The 10,615-nt window shown below is 44.8% G+C and overlaps 1 long non-coding RNA gene across 3 annotated transcripts; it reads left to right on the forward strand.

Annotated features, from left to right (window-relative positions):
- Positions 1-2,371: 2,371 nt before the first annotated feature.
- On the forward strand, positions 2,372-9,929 carry LOC146759938 (uncharacterized). Of its 3 annotated transcripts, XR_014948858.1 has the most exons (3): positions 2,404-2,906; positions 6,458-6,607; positions 7,325-9,929. It is a non-coding gene; the product is annotated as an uncharacterized LOC146759938 (long non-coding RNA). The 3 variants fall into 3 exon arrangements; XR_014948856.1 differs by having other exon boundaries at positions 2,372-2,906; positions 6,458-9,929; XR_014948857.1 differs by lacking the exon at positions 2,404-2,906 and adding an exon at positions 4,206-4,313 and having other exon boundaries at positions 6,458-9,929.
- Positions 9,930-10,615: the final 686 nt, after the last annotated feature.

Consider the following 10,615-nt stretch of genomic DNA (forward strand, 5'->3'; position numbering starts at 1 on the left):
CAATTACTAGATCAGGTTGCCCAGGGCCCCATCCAACATGGCCTTGAACACCTCCAAGGACGGGGCATCCCCAACCTCCCTGGGCAGCCTGTTCCAGGACCTCACCACTCTAATTATGCCTTCAATGCCAGCAATTATGCCTTCAAAAGCAATTATGCCTTCTAAAAATATATGTAGTTTTACGTATATACTAGAATTTTTGGCTGGAATTCAATGAGTAGTTGCCTTTTTGAGGAAATAAAAATGAAGATCCTTGTGAAAATTTCAAGTCATTATTATGCAATTCAGAATGCTTATTTCACTTCACATAAGATTCTCCTGAGTTCCCAGGATTATATCCAAGCACCACCTAGAGTAATGAGATTGGTATAGCAGTAGAGTTCTCTTCTGCTGTGGTGGAAGATCACCAGTCACAGATATGGAACATAAGAAACCAATCAGGTGGTATTTTTTAATCAAAAACATGGCCTCTTTTCTGCCACAAGTAAAATGTCCCATCTTGCAAAATGCCTTGAAAGCATCGTGGCTCAGAAATAGTCCTCTCTTCTCCACAAAATCAGTCCAGAGTCAAAAAGTAATTCTGCCACGTCAATTAACAAACCAAAATAGAGGTGACACAGGAATAACCTGTTCATTGGCACAGTCCACAGTGTGTTCTACTTCATAATAGCAAGGTTTTTCAAGTATAAAATAGTTCTCACATGATGCATGTCATTTCAGTGCCATGAACTTCGAGCACTCATGTACATCACAGTGAAAGCCAATAAAATATCTTTTGGTTCTAAGTTAGAAAAATAAGATATAGCACAAAGAGCCCCATCTGTAAAAGTGCAGAGGGAGAGCTGCAACTTGAGCAGTGAGGTTTTAAAAAGCACGCTGAAGTAAAACAAAACAAAACAAAACAAAACAAAACAAAACAAAAACACTTTCTAGCCACCGTGCACTGTCCTGTATGGGTCAAAAGTGAACTCTGAGAGCAGCAGAAATCTCCCTTTGTGCTGAACTGCACTTAGAACATGTTCTCATTAGAAGGAAAAGAGATCCAGAAAAATGAAAACTGAGTTCGCAGCACTGTCACATGACTAACATTGTTATTATCCAGCTCCCACTGAGGGCTTAGTAAAATTGAGGGCTTAGTAATGACACCCCTTATTGTTGGATCTCACTATAAATAAGCAGATGGTGGTGATTTGAGGTACAAAATGTTACTGTCACGTGCAAAATATCTTTCAGTAGCAGGAGGAAAGAATGGATTTAAATTACAAATTAAAAGCGTGTTGAATTTTGACAAAAATAATAGTGTTGGAATCAAGAGCAACAATACTATGTGTATGAAAAGCCTTGAAGTCTGAAGTTCTGTCAGTGTTTTAAAGCAAAACGAGACAATACATACCTCAGGTTACTCAAATGAATATATTGGAAAATCAGTGGATTCTCGCTGATTTAGAGCAGTAGGGTTTTGCTCCTTTGACCTTAATTTCATGTTAAGACCCCAAATACATGATTTGCAGGGCGAAGGTCTAGCTGTAAGCCTCTTGTGAATGGCTCTTGCTTCACAGTTTGCACCCAAAGTACACTGTTATAAATTTTTAATATTTACTTTTAGCTGACTTTTTAAACAGAGGTGAAAATAGAATCACAGAATCATAGAATCACAAGGTTGGAAAGGATGTACAAGATCATATAGTCCAGCCGTCCTCCCATTGCTGTAGCTACCACAAGCCACTAAACCAGATCTCGTAGCTCCTCATCCAGACACCTCTTGAACGCTGTTAGGGACTGTGGCTCCACCACCTCCCTGGGCAGCCATTCCAGTGCCTGACCACTGTCTGAGAGAAAAAGTGATTCCTTATGTCTAATCTAAATCTCCTCTGGTACAACTTGTGGCCATTTCCTCAGGTCCTGTTTGTTGCCTGGGAGAAGAGGACAAGCCCCTCCTCATCACAACCTCCCTTCAGGAAGTTGTAGAGTGCAATGAGGTCTCCCCTGAGCATCCTCTTCTCCAGGCTAAACAATCCCAGCTCCCTCATCCACTCCTCACAAGACTCGTGCTCCAGACCCCTCACCAGTTTCTCTGGACACATTCCAGGGCCTCGATGTCTTTCTTGTAGCGAGGGGCCCAAAACTGAACACAGTGCTTGAGATGCAGCCTTGCCACAGCTGAGTACAAGGGGATTATTACCTCCCTGCTCCTGCTGGCTGCACTATTTCTAATGCAGGCCAGGATGTACAGAACCTTTTGTAAAACTATGCTTCAACTTTCACTGCTTGGCAGTTTTCTCCAGTGCATCATTAGGGAATTAGTCACATCATTGCTCCCACGTTTCCACTGTTGCCTTCAGTCATGTTTTCTCCATCAGGTACAATTATTGTACATGTTGAACAAATGTTTGTTATTGTTGTTTGCTTTTGGACGAAGGGAGAGGGAAGGGGGAGCACAAACAGCACACAGCAGGGGCCACTGGAAACTGTTAAGGCCCCCGGCCGGTGCTAACGAGGCAACGACTCTCAGGCGCCGCGGCCGCCCGGGCGCAGCTGCTCCTCGTCGGCAGCCCGGGGTGGGTCCGCCCCTAACGCCTCTTAAGCTCCTCCAGAGGCCGCAGGGAGCCACGAGAAGAGCTGCTGGGACTCGGAGCCGTCCCGGCCCGATGGTCAGCGACTGACGGCGTGGTTCAAGGGGGATCTCGGGCGGTTCCTTCAAGCAAGGAACCCCCGGGTAGAGGAGAAGCCCGGCAGCTGACGCAGCCGCTGACTGAGCGTGGGCGTTGCCTGGCAACGGAGGGAGGTTTAAACGGTCACAAGGAGGGCAACGACTCCAGCGACAAGGAGGGACCGGTCGCTGCCCACCAGAGACCGACAGGAGCAGTCGGGGTTCTTGCACCGCCTGAATTCCTGTTTCAGTGCTGGTGAGTTTTCTGCTTCAACATGGTTGCTCCCCGGTGGAAGGCTGCTGCCAGAAATACCGTGGAGGCCCAGCCAAGGGTCCCATACTCTCGGAAAAGGGAGGCAGCAACCAAAAAGACTGTGGGGACCCAGACTGAGGTCCTGCACATCCTGATAGGAAGGCTGCTGCCAACAAGTCTGAGGAGACTCAGACTGAGCCCCCAACCCGAGGTGCTGGTGTGCAGGTCTCTGGCTGTACTGAGTGCCACAGCCTGGCCCTTGCAGTGCTGGGTGAGGGGAGCAGCGATTGTGGTGTCATTGGTGACTCTGCTGAAGGGAGCGGAAGGGCCAATATGTAGAACAGAGGCATACCCCTGCCGAACTAACAAGGCTAGGGAAGTAACAAAGATTTTGTTACAAGAAATAATTCTGAGGTTTGAGGTGCCAGGGACAATCTCTTCAGATCGAGGCCCACATTTTATTGCTAAAGTGGTTCAACAAATCAGTACTTTATTGGGAATCAATTGGCAGTTGCATACACCTTATAGGCCACAATCAAGTGGCCAGGTGGAAAAGATGAACCACTTGATTAAGCTGCAAATAATAAAACTTTGCTCCATCTATTCTAAATAATAAAACAATTTCCATTGGATATGATACAGATGGAGATCATCACCCCATTTGATTGGCATAGTGTGGACAGGACAGTCCCATTGCCTGCCCAAATGGTGCTTTTTGAAAGTGAGTGGGAATTGTTAGTACTGTCCCTATCTGGATTTCAGTATGATATGTTCGGCCTCATCTCTAGGCAGAAACTAGTGTCCAGTTTTCATAGTGACTGGGACTGTGTGCTTCTTACTGATTGGTATTGCTATGTAACTTGTTATTCTGCAGGTAATGGTGTGACATAATGGGAGAATTTCTAGTATTTCTAGTATTATATATAGTATATATGCAGTCTCAGGAATTGGAATTATTAGGCATTATCCAGGTTACTGTGTGTTTCTGTTTTACTAGTGGATTAGTTGTGAACCAAATAGGATCTGATGTTACCAATGCTGGAATCTACAGGAATAGTAATTTAATGTATTAGTAATGCTCAGTTATGATGCTGTTAGCCTATGAATTAGCCTTTTCTTAATTGGAAAAGACAAAACCTGGAAAGGAATCTTAGATGAAGGGGGTGGCCCTGTATCACAGAGTGATCACTTCTTCTCATCTCACTAATCAGGATTTTTAAAATGTGACTGTGCATCACTTGAGACAAAGGTGCACGCTAAGAGAGCTGATTTTTATTGGCTTATTCTGTTTTCCAAGCAGGTGTTCCACATGGGCTCTATATCATGCACTGGCCACGCAGATATAGTGTACAATTGGAAAATAAACTGCAAGAAACAAAAGCAGGAGAGAATCTGTGATGGGTGAGAAAGGTAAAGTGCACTTTGAAGCAGGGGACGCCCTGCTGGCACAGCCTATGGCATCCACCTCAAACACATTTTTGGCACGTTTGCCTACTAATAATGATTCTATCTGACATGCAAATTAATAAATTTGTATGACCATTAATTATGTTTAAAAGGCACGGTTGTGAGCACTCTACAAGTATTTGCTGCATAAATTTTAGTGATCATTTGAATCAATATATCAGAGTATGCAAAAGTCGAAGGTTGTTTTTATTTTCTAATCAGTTACAGATCAACACAGAACAGGACCCCTTAGAGATTTATTTCCAGGTTGCAGTAAAATGTTTCTGAATTTCTGAAAACTGGATTTTCCCTTGACGGGGAGCTTTGGGTTAAAATTAGTACAAAACTCCAGCAGACTTCTACTGTTGATGACAGAACGGCTGCTAAACTGTTGTCTCTTTGGTACTAAATAATGGTAGGGCTTAATCAAATTTGACAAGGAAGGATGTCTTCAAACTGTTTCTCTGTTCCTGCCTGGATTCAACCCGTGTCCCTCCCCCTACATGCTGTTCTTCTACCTTCCTCCCCTAATGCTGCGATGCTGGCCACACTCCCACTTCTCTGTTCCTGCTGCTGGGAGTGGGCCTGTCCTAGGTACTATCTTTATCTGGCCCCAAATAGTTCGTAATACACGCGTGACTGCATAGCTTGCTTGTTGGGCAGCAGAGAATGCGAATCGCACCTCCTGTGTGTCACGGTTTAAATGAAAAAAAATCTACCTGCGTCCATAACAGGGTTTGAGTTCAGCCCCAAAAGTGGGGTCTGGAAAGGGCAAACCCTTCCAGTGTACTGTTTTTGCCCAGGGTGGGTGCACTTGGTGGGTGATGGACAAAAATGGTAATGTCCATTGTGTACCACAAGGGAATTTGATGTTGGGGGAGTGCAGCCAATAATTTCTTGTATATACAAGTAGAGCCTCAGATATTTGACCAATGTTCAGTTAGGTACAGGACTTAAGTTAGAGTGGATTAATGTTAAGGAAACACTTTTTCAGTATACCTTAACTAGGCTTTCTGTAAGCAAGTTTTCCATCTGGGCTCTATGTTGTGCACTGGCCATGCATGTGTAGAGCACACATGGAAAGAAGTATAATTCAAAAGGAATCTGCTGTGGTGGCTAGGAAAGGATGAGTGCACCTTGATGTGGGGGACGCCCTACTAGCACTGCCTTTCCCCTCCACCACTGTCATGTTTTCCTTTTTCTGGCAGTTTTGCCATTTTTCTCAAAACTAAGAAATAATAGTGAGTTAGGTTATGAAGTTTTGTTCTCAGCTTAGGGATTTGTGTGGAATAGATATAAATTGTTAAGAAAATAAGGTTGCTGATTACTCACAACTATACATATGAGTGCGTGTGTGTATTAAGCATAATGTGATGATGTAGAATAAGGGGTGGAATGTCATGGTTTAATAATTTTGTAAATTTATATTTACAAAACTTACTTACAATATATTTACAATAAATATTTACAATAATTACAAAATCATTAAACCATGACATTCCACCCCTTATTCTACATTTAATAATTTTGTAATTTCGCTATCAGTATTCCACATCATAACATCATATAGAGCATGAATAATTTTACCAAATGTGCAACTTACAGAAGAAGACTAAATATTCCAGAGAACATCACGGTCAGAGATAAGTCATGGGACCTGGACGCTATATTATCTCACTCCCAGGCTGCACTGACGTCTTTCGAGTTCTGGCGTTCAGGAGAGCCTGTGGGAGCCTTCACCGTTTCACCTAGAGTTTACAGTAGGCCTCTCCTTTTTGGGACTCATTCTCTCTCCTATTTTGCTTGATTTGTTAGCTCAATTTCAATTATATTATATTGTGTTATCCTGTATTTTGATATAGTATTTAGTAAATAAGTGTGCCTCCTTAGATCGTTGCTGCTGTTTTCTTTTCCTAATTAACTTTTCCTTTGGCCTAGGGCCAACCTTTGGGGCTGAACTTGACCCCCTGTCATGGACGCAGGTAGATTTTTGTTTAAACAGTGACACTGTGCACTGACTGATATAGCTGGTACACTGAGTTCCCTTGACCCCGGACTGACTCAGACTAAAATGGTAATGGGCTTTCTACTCGCTTGGACTGCTCTAGGTTGTGCTGAGATGGAACAACACCTAGACCTGAAAGGATTCTGCTGACTTGACTTCAGTGCGAATGCAGCTTTGGCCATAGACAAGATCCAACAGGAGGCGAAGGACACAGATGACTCGACGTTCCAGATAATCAAGGACAAGGACTGAGGTATCTTTTCCAATTTGCTTGGTCTTCCTAGCTGACTAGAGAATGTTCTTACTGTGGGTGTGATTGCTTTAGTAGTTATCCTGTTTGCTGTGTGTTTGATTCCTGTTATAGTTCATATTGTTCACTGTGTATTGGATTGAGTGGTTAGTCACCTTCTTGCAGTTAATTTAGTTTAATCTAATTTAATCTGACCCATTCTTACGTGCTTTTGCGAGGTCGGTGGAGTTTGTGGGATCTCATCTCAGGGGAGAAGTATTGAGAAGAGTGTGCAATTCTGCAGTTCTGACCTCACAAGGCCGGGATGTCTGGGTAGTCTAAATAGCTCATACTGTAAGCAGTAAGACTTGCATGACTGTAAGGGAATTGCCAAATCAGGGCCCAAAGGCCCGAACCACCCACTGAGCACCTGGAAGAAGAGACAGGGCCAGGCTTGGGAGCACAGGTGAAGGGGATTCAACTGTGGAAAAGGAAGGGCTGGAGCCAGGCTCTTAAACCTCATTTAAGGGCTGACTGCTACTAAGGAAGGATCTGTTTCAGGAGATCCCTCCTTTGTGGAGTTCTTCTGTGAGCTTATATGTTTGGAGACAGATGAGCATTCTTCTTTTTGTGATATCTCTGCACCAGTCCCAGTGCAGTTACAAAGATGTAATCTGAATCCCTGCCCTTTCCTTGCCTTTTTTTCCTTCTACTTTTCCTTCTATCTTTTTGTGCGTTGAGAACTCAAGAACCTACAAACTGCTGAGAAAGCCAAAATCAGGTAAGGATGTTTCTAAGACCTATTCTCCTTGTAATGTTTAGTTTTATTTTCTAATATTAAAAATAACAATCTTGGTTTGACGTGAACTGTGGAGGTTTGGGGGGAGGGTCTTTTCTTCTCAGCTCGGTAACCTGAGTTGATGTGGAAGGGAGGTTTTTGTGGATGTAATTAGCACAGGTGAGCATAGAAAGTGGGAAAGGTTAAATTCTCCTCAAGTGCTGCCTGGTGAGGGATCTGTGTTCCATATAGACAATAACAGAACAAAGGTTAGATTTTTAAAGCTGCTCGTGATCCAGCACCATTTATTGTTGTCAGGCTTGTGTGAACTAATGATTAGGGCTTTTGTTTCTCATTTCTCTTTTTGTTTTTATGAGAAAGTGAAGACAAAAAGGGAATTCCTGACAGAGGAATACACTTGTACAGTCTGGCCCTCTGCTTAAAGCGAGGGTAAGGAGAGTTTGTACCTCTATTTGTAATGAAAGACAGTACAAAGGCCGGTATGAATGCTGGAAGCTCTGTTCTGAATGCAGGCACCCAGGAAATACATTATGATCCAATGGAAGAGTTTTGGAGGGTTTTTTTTTTTGTGTGTGTGCGTTTTGTTGTTGTTGTTGGCAGTTTGCAGCTATAAAGCCTAAAACTGTTCTTTGTGCTTAGTCATTTTGGATTAGTAATGATAGGGTACATAATATTAGTGATACTCCACAAAAATGGATCTATGAAATGAGTTGGATTGTAGCAGCTAGAAATACCCAACTTGTGGAAGAAAACATTTCCTCGTTAGCTGCCAATTTATTTGTGATTTAAATCAGATTTTATTCTATTTCTCTATTAGAGGGATACATCCATTATCTCCAACTATCTACATACAGTATGAGTCAGTAGTTAATATGTCGTATGTTTTTTTTAACTGTACTTGCACACTTATTACCCTTGAGGAACATCCCCATTGCTTGGGAGAGAACACCTTTGGACTAGTACCAAGCACAAATTATTATCTTTCTGAGTAAGTAAGGAAGCTGCGCAATGCTGGAATAAACATACCTGCTTTATAACCAACTTCTGTCAATATTAACCTGGGTTTTCCTAGCTGTATTAGCAGGAATTGTTGCGTATCTGGCCATTATTAGCATCTCTTACTAGTGCTCGTTACTGTACATTTGAACTAAGTGTTGAACCAACAACTTTGATATTTTCTGAGAAATGTTGTACCTTGAAGTGTGTAAAGACCGGTCTTGTGCAGTCTGTGTGAGTGTGGTTGTGAGTGTGACGCAGCCCAGCTACGGGCCGAGTGAGGAGTCCTGACCTGCGGTTCCGTCCGAAAGGCCTCTATGTTCTATATGTTATGATTTTGTATTTGTATATGTTGATGTATATATGTTGATGTATGCATATGTTGATATGTTACGGTTTTGTATTTGTTATGATGTTTTTGTCTTATTAATTGTTGTTAGTACTGTGGCAATTGTAATGCACATAATAGTGAAGTGAATACGGAGTCGGGTGGTGGAAAAAGCCCACAAAAGGCAAACCACAATTAGTATCGAGAACCTGTTGCTTTTGTTGTAGAAAAATACCACGGTTTAAGTGTGATAATGATCCAGATGAGAGAAACAATACAGTTGTGTTACCTCCACTTTAACGCGTTAACTTTATGAAATATGTTTTGAAGCTTTGCTCCCCCTCCTTGTGTGTATACGAACACAAGGGAAAGAGATACCTAAGAAAATCTCTTAGGATGTATATTAGCATATTGAAGGGATATTGCTGAGGAACCGGGAGGGACTCTAAGCAAGAACACCCTCATCAAATACCGTAATCATTGGTGCTTAGTGTCTAAGTTGGAGGACGGGTTAAAATGCTCCCAAAACCAGGAAAAGGGATAGGGAAGAGATGTTTAAATATTGTGTACAGAAATGGCCTAGAGAGCCACTACAGGGAAAATCTGTATTTGGCCAAAATGTGGATCTGATGAAGGTTGGGTTTGTCAGATCTCAAATTTATATGTAAAGAACAAAACCCGTTTTCGAAGGAGGAATCAGACTATGCTGCCTGCTGGATAGAAGAAATCAGCCTGTTATTAGTAAAAAGAAAAAGGCCCAGACCAGGAAGGAGAGGGATTAGAAAAAGGAACTAATCAATGGGACCATCCTGAGAATCTCCCCCCCATATAACCCCAATGTAGCATAAGGGAGACAAGCACTGCCTCTGTAAGAGGAAATGGTAAAGCACATAGGGTCGTTGCACAGAAAAGGGGGGCATGCTGGGCTCGGGAGAGAATTAAAACAATGTGAAAGGGATATTGGAAACTTTCCTTTCCTTGCTGTACCGGCACCTCAGTGCGCCCTTTATGGGAGGTCTCACAGGGACAAGGACAAATATGCTATGTAAACTCCCCACTCACTAGTGGAGAAATTAGAAATTTTAAGAAGAAAATAAAATTTTTAATTGAGGATCAATTAAGTAAGAGTAGCAGAACAATTAGATCAATTTCTGGGGCTTTCAAATTTTGGACCCACCGGGAGTCCATTAATACAGTAAATCATCAACACAAAGTTCAAAAAACGCAGAGAAATATAACAAAGGAAAAATCACCTCCAGCAACCCCGGAGGGGGGAGGGGGGGCAGCCCCGACGCGGGCTGGGGGCGGGTGGCGGCGGAGGGGCTGTCCCCTTGGTACCCCCCTCTCGCTCGTCGGAGGAGGGGGGAGGGGGGGCAGCCCCGACGCGGGCTGGGGGCGGGTGGCGGCGGAGGGGCTGTCCCCTTGGTACCCCCCTCTCGCTCGTCGGAGGAGGGGGGAGGGGGGGCAGCCCCGACGCGGGCTGGGGGCGGGTGGCGGCGGAGGGGCTGTCCCCTTGGTACCCCCCTCTCGCTCGTCGGAGGAGGGGGGAGGGGGGGCAGCCCCGACGCGGGCTGGGGGCGGGTGGCGGCGGAGGGGCTGTCCCCTTGGTACCCCCCTCTCGCTCGTCGGAGGAGGGGGGAGGGGGGGCAGCCCCGACGCGGGCTGGGGGCGGGTGGCGGCGGAGGGGCTGTCCCCTTGGTACCCCCCTCTCGCTCGTCGGAGGAGGGGGGAGGGGGGGCAGCCCCGACGCGGGCTGGGGGCGGGTGGCGGCGGAGGGGCTGTCCCCTTGGTACCCCCCTCTCGCTCGTCGGAGGAGGGGGAGGGGGGGCAGCCCCGACGCGGGCTGGGGGCGGGTGGCGGCGGAGGGCTGTCCCCTTGGTACCCCCCCCTCTCGCTCGTCGGAGGAGGG

This window comes from Coturnix japonica, chromosome 8 (assembly GCF_054131305.1).
Source record: "Coturnix japonica strain WE chromosome 8, WE-NBRP24, whole genome shotgun sequence".
NCBI lineage: Eukaryota > Metazoa > Chordata > Aves > Galliformes > Phasianidae > Coturnix > Coturnix japonica.